Source organism: Calonectris borealis, chromosome 6, assembly GCF_964195595.1.
Source record: "Calonectris borealis chromosome 6, bCalBor7.hap1.2, whole genome shotgun sequence".
Taxonomy (NCBI): Eukaryota; Metazoa; Chordata; class Aves; order Procellariiformes; family Procellariidae; genus Calonectris; species Calonectris borealis.
In genome coordinates this window covers 33,300,619-33,326,109 of record NC_134317.1, presented here as the reverse complement: position 1 = coordinate 33,326,109, position 25,491 = coordinate 33,300,619, and the positions used below count along the sequence as shown (strand labels likewise).

Here is a 25,491-nt window from a genome sequence, read left to right as displayed (position 1 = left end):
TTATTTGAATAACAACTGCTTATTAAGTGTATTAATCTCAGCAGATGAATGCAAAAACTGTTTAGTGAAAAGCTATTTTTCTTTACATTAGTATGCAATTATTTAACTGAAAGGTTCAAAGACACACATCTAATTACAGTGTTGCTTTAAAAGTATTTAAGCATCAGTTATTAAAATATCATTTGAAATATGCTTATGGACCTCCTGTAGTGTTGTTAAAATGCAAAATTATGTTTTCAGATTAGAACTTCTAATAGGTTTCCTTTCAATACTGAACAAATCCTTACAAAATCTGCTTAATGTAAAGGATTGAACTGTTTCCTGTAAAATAGAGCAAGAAGATTCAAGAATTTCTGCGTGCATATGTCTATGCTCAGGCTGATATTACTGACTGAAAATCAAAATTAGTGATGCACATTTACAAACAGGCAGTTAAGAATCATATTGCTGAACTGGCATTTATGGGGAAAGAATCTATTAATACTAAAAGTAGTTGGCCACGTAGTTGTCTATTATTAGAGAAATAAAGATATTAGCACAGTAAGTGACAAGTGCAGCAAAACTAATTCAGCTTGCCATTTAGCATCTTCAAATATTTGCCCTCAAACAACTTCTACTTGCATATAAGAAAATATCACAAATATCCTGGTTGTGGTCTGGTGTTTTAGTCACCTGTTTTGGGGGGATACTTGTTCCTCCATCACGTACTTCCAATGGTCTGCGGAGGACAGATAAGCAGTGCATATCACTCCTCAGAAATTCCTGCCAAGCTCTGTACACCTGACACATGTGAAGAGAACAGTCAGAGAAGGTATCTTTGGTGGTAATGTAGCATGTCAAATGTTTAGCAGAATTCTGCTTGGTCAAAGACACATAAGGAATTTGGATAAAAGGAGGCAGAGCCTTAAACAGGCATGATAAGAGCCGGCTGCTTTTTCAGCAACTTTATGCTACAAAGAAAGCGTGATGTGGTAGAGCTGCTCAACTGCTGAACTTGTGCAGGAACAGTAGAAGTCTGAATGACAGTTCCCAGCCTCAGAACAAATTCTCTGCCCTATAGCTTAGGCACATAATAGTTCAGCACATAATGCTGAACTATTGAAGTACAGGCTTTCACTCTTTCACAGATGCAAGGCATTAAGAAAGCCTGTTAGACTCTTTTCCTCACTAAAGCCCCTAAACTGCACAGTTAACCTCTTTCCGCTCTTAAACTTCAAGCCTACATATTATTATTATTGATTCTTTCTTTCTTTCTTTCTTTCTTTTTCACATCAGTGTTAATGTTATTGATCTTTCTGACTCAAATGTAATCCTGTCACTTTGTTTTCTTCTCTGCCTTCTGTTTCTTATTTCTTATGGGGAGGATGTCTCGGCTCTCCTTGTTCAGGGCGCAGGTTGTGTACCTGGGTGCCTCCAAGGTCAGTACACGCTGTGGTTGTACCAAACAGGGACAGAAAAGTTGCAGACAAGGAAGGAGGGCAGAAAAGCCACAGGGCAGCTTGCAAAGAGTACTTCTAGTTAATGTTAATTAGCCATAAACCTCCCTAAACTGCTCAGCGTAGGGACAGGCTATTGGCTTGTTCCTTAAGATCTCTTGTTGTGCTGTCAGCTTTGTGTAAGTAATGACTAAACTGCGAAAGCTCTGAGATTGTTGCCTCTTTCACAAACTGTCTCCTTGATTCACTTTGCTCCATGCTCCCTTTTTGCATCCATCTGTTTTTTCCTACTGTAGTAGGATTGCTATTTTGTCCCATGTTTTTATTGCTCTACCAGAATCAGGGTATCAGGCTCTGCCAAGTATCAGGGTTCATTGGTAGGGCTGTGGGTTGCTCCTTCTAAACAGAAAAGCAATGATATGTCACAGCACTCATATTTTACTTTCACTTTTTGTAGAGACAGTCACAGCAAGCCAAGCTCTGGCTGGCTTCACAAGCTTGACAAACAGGACTTGTTTGGGGGACATTCGTACAGAAGGCAGGGAGAGGAGCCCTGGACTACCACCTCTGCAGCAAGCCCTGCCCTCAAGTGACAGGCACCGCTCTCAGGTCCACACATATGAGATTCCTGACTCACTCATGCGGTATTCCCCAGGTAGAATAGTCACAATACAAAGAAACACACAAAGGATTAAATATCACATGTGGGAATTTCAGGTTAATGTTTCCAGTCAAATAATAGCACCGTGGAAATATGGATCATTTTCTGTGCTGGGGAGCTAATGCAAAAGCATTGGTAGTGACCAATAATAACAAAAGTTGTGACCAGTGCAGGAGGTTCTTAGTCACCATCGCTGTGGTCCAACAGCCTTGATGACCTTAGCACAGAGGTTCTGGATCCAGCACTGGTCATCAGCACTAAAAATAAAATAAAATAAAATAAAATAAAATAAAATAAAATAAAATAAGGTCTAGGACTTTACAGCATTGATTTAAAAGTAAACTTCCTTAACTTGTGATCTAATTGTAGATTCACTCTTGGGATTTGCAATCCTATTACTGTATCACTAGACCTGGAGAGGGCTTCTTTAAATAAAAACTGAAAAACAGAAGAAAAAACAGAACCAAGAAACACAACATCTGCAGCCTCCCACTTTCAGCAATGTCTTGGAATAAAAAAGTTAGAAGATTTTAGTAATAGCATTATAACACTTGCTTTCCCAGTAAATAATTATTAGACTCCAGCTCAAAGTTGTCAGCTAGGTGAAGGGCAATTGGTGTTAAGGTAGCTCTGTGGCAGGTGCAGTTGGGAATCAGCTGTCAGACTCGAATCACAGTTGAATTCTATTTTCTTCCCCCAAAAAGTATCTAGATACATTAATACTCTACATTAAAAATTACTGGCTACTAATTTGCAAGAGATGTGTCAAGAATAACATGTAGCATAGCAAAAGTTCAGAATTATGGGTACGTGTATTCAATGTTTCCTTTGCAAAAGTGGCCTTGCTGATTCCTTGCCTTTGGTCTCCTAGCTCTGCCTTCAATATAAAAGGACTCAGAGAAGGGAATAGTAAGGGACTTCCAGTCTCCTATAAAAATCCTAACCTAATCACAGTGCTGGTGCCTCTTTAGACCCCCACAGCGGGATCTAAAGGCCTCTTAGAAGTGATTATGGGCAACTCCTCAACACGACGCATGAGAAGAAGAGCAGTGTAGCAACAGGAGTCCTGGTCCCCACTGCGAGACCTAACTGGGGCTAGCGGCAGCTATCAAACTCTCTGCATGGGAACCCAGCAGGAGAATGGCAACAGCTCTTAAACCCTCTGCAGGACATTAGAGATGAGTACTAAAAAATACTAGAAAATCACACAGGAGTACTTAAATATTACTTGATCATTAACATAGTAATTACATCAGCGCTGCTCCTGCCTGATGCCATAATTTAAGAGGTTTCAGCATTTTCATTATAATCAGTAGCAGTTATTGCCTGTGGTTCATTGCCCATAAAATGTTCACCATGAAAAGAAAAAAAAAAAGGAGAGGAAGAGACTTTGCCATGATGGCAATTAACATCCACTGTGGTGCCTGTGCATCCCTGAGCTACAAATCACTCTGGTGGGTTCTTCATCAGGCTTCAGGGAGCCACACAAGGCACATTTGTTCCTGAAAGCTTTTAATAGAGGCTTTTAACTAAGATTTTTAACAGAACCTTTTCTGAGGAAGCAGGACACTTCTCAAGTATGCCTACATCTATTTTTTTTTTCTCTTTTCACCAACATTTTAAAGACAAGGTTCCGTATTTACTAGGTTATGTGGAACATGCAGTAGTGCTTCTACAATAATGTAGACCCCAGCTACTGTGCAGAATGCATTTCCTAAGGAGGCTATAATCTCTGACATAAGCATACAGAAAGTGAACTATCAAGCTCCGCTGCCATCAAAATAAAACTTCAAAAAAGTTATCAGATATTAATTTATCTAACAAGCTCTCACACTTTTTGCAAATGGGAATGTAAATGATGGTTCCTATCTATCAACCAGATTGTGTGATTAATTAATGCATTACAAGAGACGAAAGTTTGACATTTAAAGCAAGATTGGGTGACTGTCTGAGTGCATTAGTTTTTATGGTTTTGATCTGAACTGGGCAAAGAATTACAACATTCAATCAACTTGAATTGTTTGTATTGATCTGCATAGAAGATTGGAAAAAAAAGATATATTGTCTCACTATAAGCTTTTTCCTGGTTTTATTTGCTTTGCAAGAGAGCAATATTTTTCTGAGCACAGATTGAGTGCAATGGCTCCATAAAACGGCCCAGGAGGCTTCTGCAGCGCTATTAGAAGCGCGTTCTCTCTGCTCAGAAGCTACTGAGCAATATTGCTGAGGAAATGGAGTCCCCTGGTATATTATTCCCACAGCTGCCATGATGAACCAGAACTTGAAATTCACTTGAAATAATTTTGGGCTGTGGTGACTACGATAAAAGTGTAGTGAATTTCTCCCCTAAAACCTTGCTTGCCATATGAATGACTCCTTCAGAAATTAAATACCTTGGGAAATCACTTGAGATGAGAGAATTAATATTAGGACCATAACTGTTGTTTTTCAACTTCATGACACACAGTTTTTATTTATTTATTTTCCCCTCTTCTCCCTTCTTTTTTTCTTTTTTTTTTTTCTTTTTTTCTTTCTGGGCTCCCATTTTCCACAAGCAGATTGTGGTTGCCTTGGATTCATCTGTTAACTGAAATTACCCTCCAAGCGCTGCAAGGAGCTGTTGGACTCGGCGCAGATATGGGCTCTGGCACACTAGGAGATAATTTGGGAAGTAGCTGTGACTCAGGGTACAGCTCCTCCTGTGCTCCCTTCACTTGCATAAGGTAGGGAAGAGGTGGGGGTGCAAAGTGCGTTCTCTCACCCGTTCTCTGGGTGCAGCTGGCCCAGACTGCCTCAGCAGACTGGGTTGCTTTCACCGCCTTTGAAGAGGGTTTCAGTGACTAGAAAAGAGCATGTTAGCAAGAAATGATAAGCCAAGCATGGAACAAATTCTATCATACCCTCCACAGAAAGACCAGGCTGGTGAGAATTAACAGACCATTTATGCAACACCCTTTGAATATGAGCAAAAGGGAACCTTCCTGAGAAAACGGAGGCATCTCCTCTCAAATTAATCCATGCTATCGAACTGCTGTAACTGAGAAGACCGTTTGTTCCCAACTGTTTAACTTTGCCACATTTTGTACCACCTGCAATGACATTTCATTACTGTGGAGTGACAGCAGCAAAACCACCATGCAGCTATCAGCAGGAAAGGAAATTAGTGATGATTATGATTAACAAAATAGCTCTGACTTAGCCAATGCTGAGAGAAGACAGCCTCCAAAGGAATCAAATACTGCAAGTATCAGGAATGAAATATCAGCACCACCCTGTGGTTGCCTCAATCTGCTTCCTCCTTGTGTGTGTCAAAAGGGACTGGACGTGGCCAGGCAAACTCAGAAGGAAGAGCATTGTCTCCTTCTGGATTTTCTCTGGTCCTCTTTCATATGGCTGTTACTAAAAACTCACCCTGCTGCCCTCCTGACCTGAATGAAGTCCAAAAAGCTATTCAGAAAAGACAGGAGGTTTTGCGGGACTTAAGGCAATCCCTAATGAATACCCAGCTTGTCTGCAGCTGACATTCTGTCCTATCTTCTTCATTTTTGCAGCTCTTTAAATCATTCCCACAGGGCAATGCAATCTAACGGCAAGCTTAAGGAAACACAACTGAAATCTAATCGTGGTTCTGTCATAGTTTTTATAGATTTCCCCGTTCTTTTAATCTCTGCTTCAGATAATTAACTGGAAAACGGGTGTAAGTGTGGAAGAAAACCTCTCCTGTGAAAATCAACATATGCAACAAGTCCTGTCGTAATTAGAGTGGTTTGGTTGTGCAAAGCATTACACACATGCTATCCTTATTTTAGCAAAGTCTTCATTAAGGTATCAAATTAAGAAAAAATGATACTAGCTGCATATCCTTATGGTATAATTTTCTTTGTTGCAGCAACTATTGACGTAATTTCAACTAAACTGATAGACTCATATAAAAGCAATAAATGTCATTCAAGAAGATGTTTATGATGAATCAACAGATGTGAGGCTATCTGTGCTTCCCCCTATACAGCTTGGTAGTTAAAACAACCAACAAAATACAAATTGAGCTTCCATGCCAAACTTTTTTATTAATAAAGAGGAAAAGTCCCTATATATATAGATCACTAAAATAAATGCAAACGTTCTTTCATTTTCTTTTCACATTAACAAGTCTTCCAAGGATTTGACAAATTTGTGTATGAAATTCTGTTAATCTTTGACTGTGTTTTTCTATCTTTTCAGAAAATCAGAAAGTGACATATACATAACTAATAGCTGGGATTTAACACCCCCAAAATGACTCACCCTTTCCTTTTGACTGAATTGTATAATGAAATCCAAATAATAAATTTATCCAAAATATACTAAGTTTTAGGATGCATGTGACCATCTGTGGTACAGGCTGTTGTTACCACCTCCACACTGGTTGACTGAAACCTAATGAGGAGAACACTACAGAACATATCTTTACAGCACACACTCCCAAATGAGCAGACAATCACAGCCATGGCAAACCTCATCATTGGACCAGTTAGCTCAGCAAGCTGTCCTGAAAAAGACCCATGTCACCAATTCAAAGGAAAAAGCAAGTATTAAACAGTGGACAACTGGGATCCCAGCACACCCTATTCCTCATCACAAAGAACAGGGGAATCTGTAGCAAGTCATTTTTATAAAAGTTCAGGTTTCTATAATTACTTCTTTCCCACACTTTCAATTACCTTTAATTTGGGTGACTTCAAACTTTTGTTAGATAATGTTTTGGGGCAGGGTTGAGGGTTTTCTTCCCACAAGGAAAGAATCAGAAGGAATCTGTGTAGGAGTCTGTCGGACTGAGTGATTAGTTTAATACTGCTGAGATTTTATTGTAATATTAATGATGCGTTATGGTGCCTAAGGTCCTGGATAAGCATCATTTATTATTTTAAATCTAAATAAGTAAATAAATACAAGAGTCATAGGAGAAGTTTCTTGCTTAATCTTATCAGCTCTGTGGCATAACCACAGTCATAATAAAATTAAAAGATATTCTACCCATTTAAGAAACTATACACATTGAAACTCTGATTTTATTTAAACACTAAGGAAAACATAAAGATTATGAAATTTATCAGCAAAGTGTATATTGCCACTCTACTAGTTTACCAAGAGAGTAAGGAAGGGATTCAGGCCACCTTATGGGAAATGCAACTATCACTTTCCTTTGATTACAAGATAGATTACTGAATGAACATTTTGAATCTTGTTTGTACAACAAATCCCATCAAAACCAGTAATGCCCTTCTTATTTATTTACACATTTTAATCACTACACTACTTCTTCCTTTGGACTACTGCATATCAACTTTTAAAGTGTAGTAAAAAGAAATAATTTGCAGTCAATCTAGAAAAATAAATCCAGCTGAAGGTTTAAATTTTTCCAAGTTTTCTAACTTTAAGTTTCTGGAGAGAGGATTACTGTTTTTCCCACTACTATAAATATTTTTTCCTTTTTTTTTTAATGTGAATAGAAAACATCTGGCTATCCACTGTCACATATTTTATACATTTTGAAAACCTCATGGGCATTTTGACTGCAGCTGTAAGTAAGCAACTGGTAATGCAGCTGGTGAGCACGACCCATTCTGTATTTGTCAGAAGCATGTATTTTAGGGAGGTAATCTGATCCTTCATTATGACAGAAAAAGTATACCAACAATTAAGTCAGAAGTAGTTTTACAATGAATTTCATGATGGAAATGATTGTATTAATATATTAACATTATTAAATTCCCTATTAGTTATGGGTAGGGAAATAGCTTTTGTACACCCACTCCTAAGGCATACTCAATCTAATGCCATCTCAAAACCAGCCAAATCTAAGGGAAAAAAAAATGGACATAAATGCCATTTTTAATGCAAAAAAAAACATTTAAGACAAAATGCTCTAGTCCATGACACTTTATTATACACAGAGTTTTTCATTAAGCTCATTGCAGAGTATCTCAGTTTCTCCTTCAAGGAAAATTCCTATTGAACCAGCGAGAGTTCTGGCCATAGTAAGGAAAAGAACCGACAGACCCAAGCCACACACAGTTACATGTCATCTAAAGGCTGGTGCCTCTGAATTGGTGCAAGATCCCCAACGGAAATTTAAACAGATCAAGTTGTCCTCTGTTTAGGCAGAGAAAACCATCACCTCTTTAAATTGGTCTAATTCCTGTGGTTTTTCTCTCATTATTCTTGTCTTTGGAGAATGTGGCTACCGTGAGAATTTTCCATCCAATACAGGTACACCATGGATAAAGGACAAGGTGCTATAGGACTGTGGAGGGCTATAAGAGCACTGCAGCTTACGTTTCCATTTCCTTGCTGTATGATTCAGCTTATTACAAAAACTTAAAAAAAAAAAAAGTCCTTTTTCTCTTCTCCCATCTTTCCCTCTATGTATTTCATGCGGTTAGGAGTAGTGCCACATTCTTGCCCTATACATGCAGTGCTATGCCTACAGTGAGATCAGATTTTCAATTATGCCCAGAAGTTATATTTTCAGTAATCACTTCACACATCTGTGCATATGGTTATCTAGCTAGCTGAAACCCATTTCTGATTGGGATTATTTTTCTTTCTCTGGCCTTAATGGAAAGATGCAAGGAAGCAGCTTTAGATTGACTTTCAGAAATGAGTCCTTCTTATCAGGAATTAGTGTTCTCTTGAATTTCGCCAACAAGGTCATTAAAGTTTGAAGAATATGAGATGCTACAATGCAGCCAGATGGCCCATGCCAAAGGAAAAGGTGGTGGGGGTTCCTTTTGATCTGGTGTGATTTTCAGCAGATACACAGTATTTTTACTTGCCTATATTACATGGATAATTCTATTGGAAACACGGTTACCTTATGTGAACTCATTTAGCAGGCCTACTTTTCTAAACATGACACATCTTAATAGATGAGGTACCCTTTTCATAGTCTGAAAAGCATTTGGAAGGTGTTTTATCCTTCAGATACCTTTGTATTGATTCCCTCTGGAGCTGAAAAAAAACAGAACCAAAATGGCAGCCAAGAGCTAATCAATGCCCCTGTTTGGGAAGCTTGGCTGTAATCTTGAAAGAATTTATATTAGCACTGCTTACGCCCAAAGGCCTGTAAGGAAGTTGGTGCCCCTAAGATGAGTGCTACACACTTACCAGTGGTCTCTGTTTCAGATTTGGAATTTGGTGGTGCAAAAGCTCACGCTCTCTTACCAGATTTGAATGACCCAAGTATAGCCGCACTCCAAGGACAGGGTGAAATCTGAGTCTTTTAAATTTTCACCTGCCACTGGACCAAACACATTACTGAAGTACATTCACTCCAGTAGTTGCAGATGCTTGCACTTTCAGAGAATGAGGAAATACTTCCTTCACAGAAAACAAGAAGAGTTCATCCAACACTCCCGAATTAAGCCATAAGTGCAGCCCATGCCCAGTGCTGCTAAACGGTGGTATGGAAATGCCAAGCTGTGTAAAGCAGACAGGCTTTCGTATCAGCTGGCTGCCACTCGCTCCGGGAAACGCTTGGCAGACAGAAAAGCAGCTGAGGTGCAATTCCCTTCAGCTTGTACTCAGGGCCACACTGTACCCCCAAAAGGCACACGGGACTGAGAGTGCCTGTCCATGTGTAGTTCAGATTCACTCCATTCCTTTAGATAAATGGAGATTTAAAAGAATGACCTATTCTTCAACATAAATAAGCCAAACCTACGATACTTTCAACTTTCAAAAAGTAAGACACTGGGTTTCCTAAAGCAGAAATGATTCATTACCCAGAAACATATATAATGTCACGGTAGTAACACCCACTGGTATCCATCTACCTGAGACTCCCAGACCCATCTTACATTTAGTGAGAAAAAGCAAAGAACCAATGCTTCACTTCGTTATCCTCTTCTCAGCTAATTTTCTTTTAAATTTCGTTTTCAACCCTTTCTGCATTGCAGAGAAGTATGTGTCAACAGACCAGAATTAAAAAGGTGACAAACTGTGAAGAATTAAAACTTCTAATTTAACAGATGAGCAACTGCAAATAACAAAATCTCAGACAAACACAATTTTAATGAAAGGTGACATGTTGGAGATAGGAGGTTTTTTCCCTCTCTCTTCATCAAGTAACAACAAATTAGTTTAGGAAGCCATACAATAATGCTGTGAATGCAATAACAAATTCATATCCTGTGCTGTTAGTTTTGTTTGCTTGTTTGCTTTCTGAAACCATATATGACACGTCTTTTGTAATAGTATATTTTCTTCACACTAGATGTGTCAACATTTGTTCATGTCTGGACTAGCTCTCATTCTTATTACTATCAGGTATAGCTCTTATTTTTCATCTCAGTGGAGCTTTACATTTAGGCTGCTGTGCAATGCGGGGAGGGCTGGCACTGCAGCAGCCTTTATGAAGTTTTCTAGCACCTTGTGACATTTCCCATGTACAGAACTGGCTGGATATATGTTGGCCACTTGCTTGTAATGAAATTTTCCAGTTTGATAAACACCAGAAGGAAGACTAAACTTGTATGTAAAGGAACATTCTGAGCATGAAGTAACACTCCTTTACTCCTTTTAGTGGGGCTAAACCCAGGTCAATCATAAACACGAGTGGCTTCCCTGAAGTCAACAAGCCAAATCCAGAACCAATATAAAGCAACAAAGCTTTGTAGAAGCTAATGAGTAGCCACACTGATTTACGCCAGTTTGGGATTTTGATCTAGTCAAATGCAATCTACCTATCTCAGAGATGAATGCAGTACTCTCTGAGTACACCCAGCAATGAATTAAAAAGCCAGCAGAGTGCTAAAACCTACTTTAAAAGAAGTAGCACTACCTCCTTTACTCAAAAGAGTGTAATTTAGATCAATGCATGTGAATTTTTATAGGTGATTCGCCTACTGTTGGTAAGCATCATTTGGCTACCTCTCTGAGGATCACATTGAAATAAGTTTTCAGATGTATGCAATTAAACTCAAGTGAGCACAAAGAGAGGCTGAATAACTTCAAATGACTTATTAGCAAAATACTGTGTTTACTACATAGCAGGTGGTCACCACATGTAGCATTAGGAAGGCCTTAACCTAAAATGCATTGTCATATGTAAGATCACTGAAATAGCTCTCCTTGTTCTACTGTGCTTCGAAGTATAAAGCATGACAAGGATTTTTGTAAATTATAATTATGTGAACCAAACAACAAAAAATTTGTTCCAGATCCTATGAATGAGATTTCCAACCCAGTGACCAGGAGTCTTCAGGTATCAGAGTTAACTCCCAGCATCACTTCCAGCTAGCAGTCCTGCAGGTACTTCCCCAACAGTTCATAACATGCATGGTATAAATTCCCCTAGATAGCAGAGTACCCTAATTTTCACTTGCTCTCTACTCATATACTTGAAAATAACTCTCTCATTTATTTCCATACCCATGGCAGGTGCCACAGTAAATCAACCAGTGGGAGTCTCTCATATGCACCTCTGCCTCACTGGGTATTAATGAGATTTTTCATTTAACTTCCATTAGGGAATGATTTCATGAATTCAGCATATGGGACTTACTGTTTAAATTGTTTACAAGTGACACTTTGGCTCTGCAAATGTAAAGTATATATGACAATGGGGGCTGTTTGCCCATGTAACCCATCTGTGATTAACTGTTGTGTATTTTATGTAATAATCTGAATTTAAAGCAAATGCCAAGCAACTTACATTTTTCCCCTCTGACACATAAGATATGTTACAGCATGAACTAGGTATGCCTTTTTAGACTGCAGCTAAATTTCATCATAAATGAGTCTGTTTTATGCATGTTTGGGGAAAAAGGACTTTACCAGTTAACAACATCCTAGAATAAATAACAGAACTAGGAGGTCATTTTGCTTAGATTATACCTGGCAATCTAAAAGCCAGGAAGTATTAGCAAGCAAATAGTGCAAATTATTGGAAGAAATAGCTCAGATGTGTCCAGTGTAGGCAAAGGAAAATTATCACTTACAACTTCACATGAAGTCAAATGACAGCCATTCATTTTACACCAGAGTTGAACTAAACACATGTATTTCTCACAGCAGCTAGGGAGAGTGGTCTGGACTGTTACCTCATTGTGTTGACTTTGTACAAACACAAATCAGAAAGAGACAAATACTGCCTCTAATATTTACCGTCAAACATAAAAGAGAACTAATTATTTGGAGGAGAACTTGAGAACATCATAGTAATATTTTAATCAGCAAGATACGCAGCTGTCTTTGCACACTGGGAAAATTAATGTCAGGTTTTGGGAGGCATTGTGGAATGGAGAAATCAAATAAATGTAAGATCTTCCATTGTTCATGACAAATTTGTTCCAAGTTCGGGGTGTAGCATGGCAGAAAACATTAATGTGCTTGTTTGAGATTTTAGCAAGAAGATAAGGAAGATTGACATCATAGGCTAGAGACGGCATTTTAAAGTACTCAAAAAGAGTTGGTAGGATGGAGAATGCCCAGTGATAGAGACAAGCAAACACCTGTTTTTTTTAATAAAGGAAAGAGTTAGAACAAAGGTAAATGCAACACAAAAAAAGTGACATTATCACAGGAGCAAGGTAAGGAAGCAGCTGCATTTGGGTAAATAAAAGCTGACGAAATTTAGATTCATTGAGTCAGCTGAAGGACCTTGCAACAGATGAATCAGGAGTTAATATACTTCCTGATATTAAATGTGAAAGAGAAGGGAGAAAGAGCAGTCACTGGAGATCTGGGCAAGGACAAGAATGATTTGCTGGGTGGGAAAGAGTATGAGAGTAAAATCATACTTGCATTATCTAGAGACAGAGGCTGAGATGAGTGAGCAGTTAAGAGTATGGAAAAGTGGATGGAATATGACCAGGAAAGATCAGGGGACAGGTCAAACAGGTTCCTCGTCTTCCTTTCTTACAGGAAGAAAGCAGAGGAGAAACCTCTGTATATTTCTATCACATTCAGCCCCGACCAACTGTTGAAATCATTCCTGTCACACTAAAAGAGAATGAGGACCCTGTCTTGAGAAGGAGAATATCAGTCAAACAAAATAACTAGTCAATATGAGCATCAAAGACTGCAATTCTGACCCTTGAGCAATTTTTAGCACAGCAGGTAGTGCCAGGGCCATCCCCGCACCATCTCGGTGACTGCTCAGCTCCAGACTAATGAGGAGAATTCACAAGACTAAGTGATCTGAAGTGGCCTGACTGCACACCCTTCACATGGTGTGCAAGAACTGCCCCGTTATATTTATTGCTCTTCAAATAAAAAGGAACACCCTCCCTGGGGAAGTACAGTAGTTATTAGCTGTTCCCATGAGGATTGCTATTTACTTTTCAAACTGTGCTGGTTTTGTCTGGGATAGAGTTAATTTTCTTCATAGTAGCTAGCATGGGGCTATGTTTTGGATTTGTGCTGAAAACAGTGTTGATAACACAGGGTTGTTTTAGTTACTGCTGAGCAGTGCTGACACAGAGTCAAGGCCTTTTCTGCTTCTCACCCCACCCCACCAGCAAGGAGGCTGGGGGGCACAAGAAGCTGGGAGGGGACACAGCTGGGACAGCTGACCCCACAAAGAGATACTCCATATGACATCATACTCAGCATATAAAGCTGGGGGAAGAAGAAGGAAGGGGGGGGACGTTCGGAGTGATGGCGTTTGTCTTCCCAAGTAACCGTTGTGTGTGATGGAGCCCTGCTTTCCTGGAGGTGGCTGAACACCTTCCTGCCGATGGGAAGTAGTGAATGAATTCCTTATTTTGCACTGCTTGCATGCACAACTTTTGCTTTACTTACTAAACTGTTTATCTCAACCCATGACTTTTCTCACTTTTACCCTTCTGATTTTCCCCCACTTCCCACCAGGGGGGAGTGAGGGAGCGGCTGGGGTGAAGCACGATACAAGCTATCTGATTTTGCTGCAGATTCTTCTTTGAATCTGCCTATTGACATGTTCAGCACTTTTTATTCCAGAATATTTTTTCTCATCACCCCTGTAGATCCTTTCAAGTGGGTGACAAGAGCGTTACCATATGCTTCCACTGTCACATAAGACTTTCTCCACAATCACTGCTAAAATAGAAATATATATTTCAGCCTATAGAAAAGCCTGGATCCTGGTCTTATCTGTAAGATCAAAATCCGGTAACAAACTCCCAAGCAGTACAAAAATCAGATCCTGCAGCAGGGGGTCCTGGGTCCCCTGCCTCTAATGGGGAAGGATCTCTTTAAATTAGACCTTTCCTTAAGAAATCAACTATGATACTGGCTTTATCAGTATCAGAAAGAGGAAAAGAATAGATGTCCCATTTGTTGCAGCTTCCTTCTGTTGCATAATATATTAAGTAATAAACCTGAATATTAATTCAACAGGAACAAAATGTGGTGTAGAAATTATGTATAAATTAAAGCATTCATTCAAATTAACAAAAATATTGATGGTACAATGCAGAACCATCTGCACTGTGCCATATGTCAGATAAAAGGACAAATAAAAATCAAATAAGATGATTAATAATCTTTCAGGGAATAGTTAAATATTTTCAATAAATTAGATTTACAGAGATCGTCACAATTTTTAAGCAGCAATATACTGTTGCCATTATTTATGTGTAAGATGCAGACTTAATGTGGAATATGTCACCTAATTAACTTAAATAACACTTAAGTAACTCTACAGTATTTTATGAAACCTTCTCTATTATTTAGTAAATTTAGAAGCCTGAGAACAGGATATCCAAGTTCCTAACTCTCTTAATTTCAACCTAAACAGGAAAGAGGAGCCCAAGTACAATGTAGGATCTGGAATCCTTGTAGGTACTGTGAAACAGATGTTCCTCAACTCTAAAAATCTAAAGGTAAAGGGAGAAGGGAGGTTGTAAGTCACATAAGCCATGAGGACTGCTCTTTGCGGGGTTCCAAGGACTCATGGTACCTTTGGAAGCAAGTAGGATCTTGCTGTACAAAACTCTTCCTAAAAATCAGGTCTGTTCACTATAGCTAAAAATAGAAAGTACCATCACTTTGATAAAGTAATCCTCAGAGAACATGAACAAGGCAGTCAGGCTGCACGTCTGCACAAGTTCCCTGAAAATAGAGTTGTGGAAAGAAACCAAGAAAAACAGTTTGCAAGCACCTGCAGAACGTGAGAGAGAAATACCAGTTAGACCATTTCCAACCCAGACTGTTTCCTGCCTCAGCAAGATTGTACAAAGCAGTGTAAAATATTCCGTGAGGAATAATCTAGTTTGAAATTTCCTGCATTGTCCATTAACATGAGGTTCCCGTTGAGTCCTTTACTTCCTAACTTAATGTCCTAGAGATTTTCCCAACAACTCTTTCTTAATCACATGCCTTCACATTCCTTTGTAATTCATATTACACCCATCACGCTCTCCCCTGTGCCTAATGCTGTAATTCGTTTGCAAGAACTGCACTTGAGTTTAAGTGGCAAGGTCTATCCTCTGTAAACCCAAATCACTTCTTATTTATGTCTCTAGATCATTAAAGGCTTTCATCAGCACTCACTTTGTAATTGGGGCGGGGGGAGAGGGGGGCTAACTCCTTTACACAGTTGAATTGCACTGGTACTCTCTCCTTCTGGCATCACAAAAAGGAGACCCTTCCACCTGTACCTGCTGCACCTCAAACACCACTCTGAGGCCAATCAGACTCTCATGAAGAGATCAGAGCTTGAGAAGAAGACAGGACCACACTAATATAGAGGTATAGTTTTTGGACCTGCATTATACAAATGCTTTAAACAAACATATTTGTATGGGAGAGTATGCTATAACCTACTGTATGTACAAGCTGTCCTGGTGCAGATCTTTGCTATTCTGTTTAATTCACTTTAACTATTAACATTCAGAGTTAGTTGCAAGATCAAGACCATAGTCAGGTGCTCTGCAGACATAAGACAGCAGAAAGTTCAGTCGCAGAGAAATGCAGGCATTGTTAGGGTGTTGGGCAAATTATGGCATCAATCCTGCAAACATCCACACCTGTGACATGCAAAAATGGAGGGACATACAAAGCAGCAAAAGCTCCATTGTATCTAACAGCTGAGGTTATCAGGCATTTGGAGCATCACTACCTGATAAATTTTTCTAAGGAGCAAATGAGTTTCCAATCCAATTTTTTCAGAAGCAGGGACTAAAGATTAGTCTTAGAATCTACTTTCCCTGTCTTTTGAGCCAGGTAAAGATGGCCACAAAAGCTTGTGGCTACAAACATCTGACAAAATATAAGCACACAAGGAATTTTTCAGCTCTTGAACATCAGATGTTGCACTAGCAGCCATTCCCCGTCTCCTCCAAAGATAAGAGACAACAGGTAGATACAAATATAGGGCAGCACTAGGAACTTGTAAGCATTGACCAGCATGGTAAGTTCAGCATGACAGACAGAGGGTATAACTAGCAGCCTTGCAGCAGGGAGACTGACCTGATTCAGATTTCCAGGTGTTTATTGGGGGTTCTTGGTTCTTCGCAGCCACCAGGGCCCTGCTGGGAAAGGTGAGCTGCTGTCCTTGGCAGGAGCTGGGGGACAAGGTCTCAGTTTCTGAAATAAGAGTGAGGAAGAGCTGTGAAAGTGAAGTGGAGTCTTCCTGCTTATTACATTCCTAGCTATTCCATGCAGTCCTGGGAATACAGATATTTTAGAATTTAGAGTTTAAAATGTCGATATCGAAGATTTGCTCGATCTATATAGTTTCTCCCTAGCTGGTGTTTATTTTACCTAGCTTGGAAAAGCAACTTTGTGTTCTCTCTGTGCATGTGTGTGTGTGTGTGTGTGTGTATGTGCATATATATAAAAACTGCATATGTTTATAAAATACATATATACTACTCCCTTAGTTTCAGAATGTCATTCCCTGTGGCCTTACCTCTATTACACACATCATTCATTAGATTATGAAAACCATTAATGTCAGGCAGCAGAACCAAATGAATTCACTAAGGGACCACCATTAGCATATCAAGTAGCTATTTCTCAGCTAAATATTCCTGACAGCCCTCATTACATATGATGGATGGGCTTTATAAGAGGTAGTAGTTCCAGAAGAAAATAAAATCTCAGCATTCTACCACATGTGGCCCAATAACTAGATATCATTTTTTGACTGTCTGTTTGCATTTCTTTCCTTTTTTTTCTTTCAGAATGAAAGAGTTGTAAAACTCACAAATAGATTAACTGCATAATTCAAAATTCATTAAAAATTGTGAGCCTAATTTAGCCTAGTTTCTGAATTCTGCAGGTGCTTTAGTCATGGGATCTCAAACACTGTGTGTCATCATAGCTGTATTGCCAGCAGCCTGTCAGAAAGAAAAAGAGATATAACTGAAAAAGCAAGTAAGGCTGGAGTTTAAAAGACCATGTATTGCAGAAACTTTTTATGAGTTGAAACCCAGCATTTTCTAAGGTAAGAAACACAATTTTAAAAAAAAAAAACAAAACTGTAGCAATGTCTTCAGGAGTCGATGAATAGTTATTGAAGCACCTCATGAAAAACAGGCAATTGCATATGAACCCACAAACAAGCGCATCTAAATATCTACTAACACCTACAGTCTCCTGCTAGGTGGGCACATCTGTGGCCACTGATAACACCCTTTTATGGGAATACAGACCCCAGCACTTCATTTTACAGTGAGATGGGAAATAGTTTGAAACTTTCTGCCGTGCATTTCCCTGTAAATGTCAGTAGTGGAGCACATGTAACACCAACAGAAGATTTGGCCCTTACACGCATAAAGACTGAAGCTTTTTTATTTTTAATGTAGAATTGACCTTTCTGTCCTTGGACAGCTGAAAATTAGTGATGTTCAAGGGATCAAATGATCTTTCACTCACACTCATGATGACAGAGCTGAAGTCAGGCAAAATCACCTAGGCAAAATATGTGTTCTCACTTAAGGAATACTCAGCATCCCTCTAGCCTGTCTAGCTATCTTCAAGTGGGCAGTTCCCCAGACATCCACTCATCCTATGTTATGATTAATTAATCTCTTTAACTGGTTTTAGATCTGCCGCAAAATTGGATCGAGTATTTTATTTCCCTTCTTCTCTCTCCTACATAAATAAACATTCTGAGTGGTGTCTTACTCCCCCAAAAAACAGTCATTGATATTGGGACTAAAAAAAATATTCTGAAAAGTTGAGTTGAAGTATGTTTTGATACTCATTCACACACTTTTGGCCCGTGACTGTCATTCAGCTTGAGGATATCTGGCACTACGCAGAATGCAAAAGGGAGCTCCCACCTCCCCAGCAGAAGGCATTTACACCAGTGTATTAGAGGATATGCTCCTGCTGCCTTGGCTGCCCCCCTTCTGTCAACGATTGTATGACTCAAGTCCCAGGATCTTCTCAAAAATAATTAGGAGGAAGGGCATAGTTTTGGAAAAAGTATATTTTCCAATAGTACTTAACCACTTTTCATTGTATATTACATTAGTTTTGGAATGCAAGAGGATACTATATTCAAATAACTTTAAATCCTGCTGACCCTCGGCTACATGTAAAGAAAAAAAATACTTCTAAGACACTTATTAACTACTGCAAATATCTGGTCAGCAGTCAGTGAAATCTGTCAGTCTGTATTTTTTTATGGCACTACTGCCTGCTAGACCAGCAAATCAAACTGTAACACACTAGCCATTTCCATCTCATCCAGAATGCCTTCAAATATTTCCAGACTATCAACAAATTCCCAGATGTAACCTTTTGGACACATTTTGCTAGATTATCTAAAGTTTTCTAATGAATCAATTTCTCTAGCAACCTGATTCTGATTTTTTCTGAATTATAGCTTTCCAGTACTTCTGTGCTCAAAATTAAATACTGTGTGTTTAGCACAGCTGAGACAGAATGAAAAGCCCTGGATAGCAATGTCCCTCCATGTGACATCATGTCTTTGTGCAAACTTCCCCAAATGTCTGATTTTTCCAACTGCATTATGACATTAAAAATCTGCATTTATTGGAGAGCTTTCCTTTTTTTCCCCAGTTGGCCATCTTCTTCTAGGCACATTTTTCACAAATTTCTCAGTTTATATTTGCCAGTCTAGGTCTCATTTTCTTATCCTCTGCTCCTCTTTGCAATTTCTTAGTGTGGATTTTTTTCTTCTTTTTGATTACTTGTCCTGAATGCTGTAAGTTAATGTCATTTACTACTCCATTCTTATATTGCTTACTCCTCCTTCCGTACCATTCATGAAAATGTTAGTTAAGATGCAGCTTCTCCAAGGACACCTACTGCTCTCCTTATTGTCCTTTAATCATGATGCTTTATATGGGTTTTCCCTTGGCCCACACAGCATTGTTTATATTTGAAACAAAGTAAATTAACTTTCCATATCTGTTTTCATGGGAATCACTATCAAGTGTTTTGCTAAAATGTACGTACATATCTCTTGTGGTTCTTTCATGTACTGATTTCAATTTTTTTTCAAAAACTGCAATATAATTTATCTAGCATGATTTATTATCAATACTGCTAAATTTTCATGGTTCTGTTACCCTCTAAATCTGAAGTGATTTGCCTTAAATGAGGCAGAGGACTCCTTTGCAAACCAAATTATAAAACAGCAGGGTATTAATTTTATTATTATTCAGAAATGAGTATTATTGCAGAATTAGAAAATAGACTGGACACCTACTGCACAATGATCACCAGTGCCACATGCTGATGTGGCAAGAGGATGTATTCAGTCAGTTTCTTTTCCCAAATTTAACTCCCACCTACTACATGTTAACTTGTTTCAGTTATTTTTTTTTTCACTGTTATTTAGAGGAAGAGTCTCACCAGTAACAGAAAGAGACTCATTAGAACAAGTAGTGTAAAACCTGAGTGAGATACAGGGAAGCCATTCTTTAGAAAATAGCTGAAATCATTGGAATGACTTTGTTTAACTCGCAAAAGAACTTTTTTCCTTCCAGTACAATTCTGAAGCATTTGTAGGCACAATTCCCAAAGTGCTAATAACACTTCTAAGGTACCTCCAATCAGCCCAGGAAAGAGCCCAGATTTCTTAAATGGCTCATCATTTTAAGTACTGCTTTTTTTTTTCTTTTTTTTTGGTGCTCAAACTCAACAAAGGGTGCTTTTTTCTTCATGTGTGATTCTTCAGAAATGCAGAATGCTCATCCTTTGAAAATAAGTGCTCTAAAGCAAATTACATTTGCCACCCAAAAATTAAAGGGCCCAAAATAAATGCTCACCTTTGAAAACCTTGTCTGATACAATTACAAGCAATTATAAAACTATTGAAAAGTGGTTAGCTAGCAATAGCATTTTCAACACTGTAGCTCAAGATTCTTGGCCAAGATGCGTATTGAGATATCTTAGATTTTAATGGAGTTGTAATGAAATATAATGACGGTAATACTTACTGCCTATGAAAGCACTAAAATGTTTACAATTACCTTTCCCAAGCAATTAACTTCAACATAATGTTAATACAATAGTGATATTTATTACGCAAAAAGAAAACTGTAAGGGCATATTTTCAAGACATACTCTGAATATTTTTCTTCAGACTGCCTCAGATTTATTCTAGTATCAACAGTTAACATTGAAATGAAAATGAATAATTCGCGATAGAAGTTCAGTGCAGGAAAATCAACTCTGTCACATGTTGCTTGAAATGTTAGTTTAAATACTCAGTTCTCATCAACCAGCATGAACAATAAATCACAGAACACTTCACAGATGATGTAAACTGTCAAATAAGAGTAAATACATTCATTGCTTTAACCTTCATAACTGCCTGTGTGTCCTGATATATTAATTCTCATTACTCTCACTACCTGGACAATTGTTTAAACAGAAATTTATATACAAAGCTATGATATATCTTGAGAATTTAGAGTTGAGAATTCATCTAGTAGGGCTAAAATCTTCCCTAGCTAGATATCACTTCAGAAGTATTTCCACTGAACTGTAGGAGTCAATAGCTCTAGGGAAGAAGGTGGTATGCTTAAGATACGCCAAAACAGCCATTGGTCTAGTTTTGTCACTGAGTTGATTTTCATGTGCTCTTCTTCATGGTATTTCATTTATTTAGCTTTTCATTTCTCTGTCTGCAAAAGAGGGACACTAATAGTAGCTTCTTCTGTAAAATGCTTTCAGGCTTATGTACAAGAAATATAATGAAGTCTAGCTATTATTTATCATGGCCCATTCTTATATCACATATAAGTCAAACCCAGAAATAGTTATAGATTAGTAGATAGATCCACTTTTGTAAGTGTTGAATAGCAGAAGATGGAGCAGATGTTCTGTATTAGAAAAAATGATGAACAGGCAGACCAGAAAATAAATCACACTTGTTTCTTCTCCTTATAAGAAGTTTCTATGCATCTTTCCACAAGACTGATTGATGATTCAGCCATTTCCATCCTTCTGGACCTCAGTCTTGACAAATGCCATTCACTCTGTATCTTCATTCACAAGAATATTAGAAAATATTTAGACATATTAAATATATAGACATTCCAGCAACACATCTCCAGATTATAGACAGAGAAACGTACAATGCTACTGAGTTAGACTTGAGATTATACAATCGTTTACGGAGTATTTTCGGTATGGTTTACAAATATTTTCATGTTGCAGTGTATTGTTTCAAAATTAACACATTCAGAAGAAACATTAACTGGAGGACCTAGATTTTTTAGGGTGTAAGCCAGCAAGCAGCATACTTTACTTCCATGGCCATCTTGGGCAGTTTGCTTTCCCCGACCAGCCTCTGCCCACAGCAGGAATCCATATTAACAGGAATATGCAGTCTCAGTGGTGGTGTTCCCTTTTACCCTTCAGGAGGTTTTTCAAGACAGCTGCAATCAGGGGCAGTGCCTTGCAGACCCCACTGGAGCCCCGGAGCCCCGCACACGCACCCCACTCTCCTGACAGCAAGTGGGCTGTGCAGATAAACAGCAGCCACCTCATGAATGTCTGATGGCAGCACTGCCAGTGGTACTTACATTATTTTTACATAGATTTACACCTGCATAGTCAATGAAAATAAAAGCTGTTCAGGCGTAAGTGGCATATTTACACATTAAAACAGCAGGAGCCTGTAACAGACAAGCATACTGCTTTCATGCCAGCCCTCCTCATTGTGGTACTTGCTGAGAAGATCTTCAAGACATGCCGTTGCCCATTCTCTCTGACTTTGACCATCTACAGTCACTTAATCCCACCTGAATCCTTTCCCTCTTGTAGGATTGACTACTTTGTATTCCCAGAGACATGCAGTCACAGCACATCTCAGATCAACAGACCAATTCCAATTAGACCTTCATTTTCACAGCATGTGGTGCAGAAAAGGGAAAAGAAGCAGATATAAAATAACTTATTCTTATCTTCATATGCATTTGGGAAATTATGCAATGCAGGTCCAGAACAGTTAGTTTTCTTCTAACATGGCATAAGGCTTTGGCTGGATCAGAGTTGTTCCCAGCTTATTTCAGTGTCTCTTTTACAGGTGAGAGTGCACATGGTAATATCAGGCTCTGATATCTTGACATAGTATCTACTTTGTGGGAAGATATGTCAAAATGGAAGGTCTAAGTCTCCGCTGTGAAATTTCCCCTGTTGAGAAAACGGCTACATAACATTTTTCTACGTAACATTTCTCTGTTGCTTTCCCTTTCTCAAGTTTATAAAGGGCAGACATGTATTAGAGCCTTCAGAAGCACTGCTTTTTGGGAGATTCATATTTCTGAGTGAAGCTCTTCACACTGGCAGTTAGTCAGGAGGGACAGGGAAGAGCAACATAAGGGTACCTCTTGTGGAATGAGACACAGAACTATAAAGAGAAGTAAAGAAAAGGAGATGAGAGACAAATGTGAAGGCAGGAATGAGGGAATGAGGAAAGACCTGGAAAACAGAGAAAGACAATGATGAATCCTGGTAAGGATTCATAAAGAAAAGTTGAAAACTTAAATAAAGGAGAGGAATGTAGAGAAAAATACTATGGGGGGGACAGGGAGAAAAGAAAGAAAAAACAGGAAAAGAAAAAGTATATGAGAAGGGATAAGTAAAATAGAAAGAAAAGTTTCTTTGGGGCTGGGCTCTGTAGATTAGGAAAAGGAAGAAGAAACTGAGAAAGCGAGTGTATGCAGACTAAATGAATGCTCTCAGAAGCAAGGATACGATGGCTGCCTTTAGCAAATACACAGTGCTTTAATCCTAAGCGGATACTGTCAGGAGCCTTAAAACTTGCCTGAAATAAAGCAGATGATGGAGAGAAGCTAATGCAGGTATCATTAATGTATGATCTTCCTTTGACTGTGCATGATGATAATGCCTGAAGATTTGACCCTCTCCACAGCACCTGATACTGCAGTCATAGAAATCTGGCAGCCCTGCCTCACCAATACAACATTGAGATGAATTTGTTCTTTCTTTTCCAGTGATTTTTAGGCAATTATCCTTCTATTCCTAAACCCTTCATTTGCTGATTACCATAAATTTCCCATAGCACCTTCCATAATAACCCAAGATAAACAAAAGCACCAGCATGTGAAAATTAGAGAAGAAAAACAGAACTGGAATCAAATCAAATAACCATATCCTCCTCCCTACAGAGAGCAAAAAGCAAAATTAATCTTTTGTTGTGTGCATCTGGGAACTTTGATAATATGGTCAAAAAACCACTTTTACATATGTTTATCTCTTAATTGATTAAGTAATAGAGCAATACAATATTGCATGGGGAAAGAGTGTGTTTAAAATGGACAAAAGCCAAAGCTAACAGTTTTTAAAACAGCAGCCTTAAAACAGTACCAAAATCCTCTAATTCTCTGTGATGTTTCAGATAGCTATAGAGGTTTTTTCCACTAAATATATTAGGTCTTTTCCAGTTCTTCCTCCTTTTCTCTTCTCTCCCAAATGGGAGTGCAGAGCTATGGAAACTGAGCAGAAAAAGACTAACTGTCTTTATGCAGAGATGTGCTCTTATCAGAGCTGAAATAAAAAAAACGAACTGCCATTTTCATCCTAAAAAGAAGTAGGAAGTATAGGCACACATTTCTCATGAGAGTCCCACCTTAAGTTTGGAAAAAGCATTCAGCAAACCATATCATAACACAGAGAATGGCTGAACTTATTGTCAGGAAAGCTTCTTTTTTCTTCCCCCTTTACTCTTCCCTTTCTACTAACCGTGAATCTACTATTATCATGACTTGCACGTAACTCTGAAGATGAATTAAAAAGCATGGCATGATTCCCAAGCATATCCATCCCAACAAAACACATATTTCAGATTTAGGATTCTGCCTGGGAGAGAAATAGGTATCTATCAATGGCTGTGAATTTGAGCAAGAGTAGCTGACTATAGCAGCAGGTGAAGTGCAGAGAAATATCTTGTGGATCACAATGACGAATTTCTCTGTGTTTATAGACTTCCAGTACATTAAAATTATTTGCTTCCCTATATGTACAAGTAAAGGCTGCTCACTACTTGCCTTTGCGAGAAAGGGCTCAAATGAAAAAAAAAAAGATTAGTACTAATTCAGAAATACTGGACAAGTTAATGGGCCTTCTTTTTTTCCAAGTAATACTTCCATGCAAGGATGTATGTTGGCACAGTCTGCCCTTTGCAAGTGCTATATTTTTCCCTACATACAATTATCCTCTTATATACACACTATGTCAAGCATAAAGCCTGCAGGTTTGCATGAGACACCATGGTCTTACTGCTCTGAAACTACAACAAACATACAAGGCCACTTTTAAAATCTCGTGAGCTCCTTATAGTCAACTTATATCTATTTCTTCAATATGGACAAAGGATGCCTTTATATGACAAAGAGAATATCCAAGTTTTTCTCATCCTACCAGCCAAAGTCACATGAAATGCAAGCACAAGTTCAAATGAGAAATCAATTGCTGTTTTAGCAGTCCAGGGCAGTTACAGTTTGGATAGATTAGAAAGAAATCTTGCCCTTCCTTCCTCTGTAAAACAGTCCAACCAGAAATGAGCTATTTACAAGTCAGACGGGTCAAATTTGATGTCCTCTCCAGTGAAAAAACGTTACTCTAAATCACCTATTACTCCTAAAAAATATAAAATATATTAAAAAATACAAAAATATAAAATTTCTGTGACAGATGTACAAGAGGTAAACTTGCCATCTATATTGTCTCAGTGTAACTTTTCCATTAGTCAACATAATGAAAACCAAAATAAACTGCAGTTTGTTTTCCTAAATATTTCACAACTGTCTGCTGTCATGGTTTTCCTTTTTAAAGGTAGTTGTTACTAACAGCATGCTCCATTCAATTACACATCTCAGTCTTCTTTAGTTCTACAGAATGTGAGAGCCGAACTGTGCTCCTTTTTTTGCAATATCCAGAGTGTATTTTCTAACATCTAAAGTTAGAAGCACTGTCCAA

General features: G+C 38.5%; 1 long non-coding RNA gene across 1 annotated transcript in view; it reads right to left on the bottom strand.

Moving 5' to 3' along the window:
- LOC142083937 (uncharacterized) overlaps positions 1–25,491 on the bottom strand; it is a 111,004-nt gene that overhangs the window by 61,350 nt on the left and 24,163 nt on the right. The window contains exon 2 of the long non-coding RNA XR_012674189.1: positions 16,531–16,647. This is a non-coding gene — a long non-coding RNA (uncharacterized LOC142083937). The remainder of the gene's footprint in view (positions 1–16,530; positions 16,648–25,491) is intronic.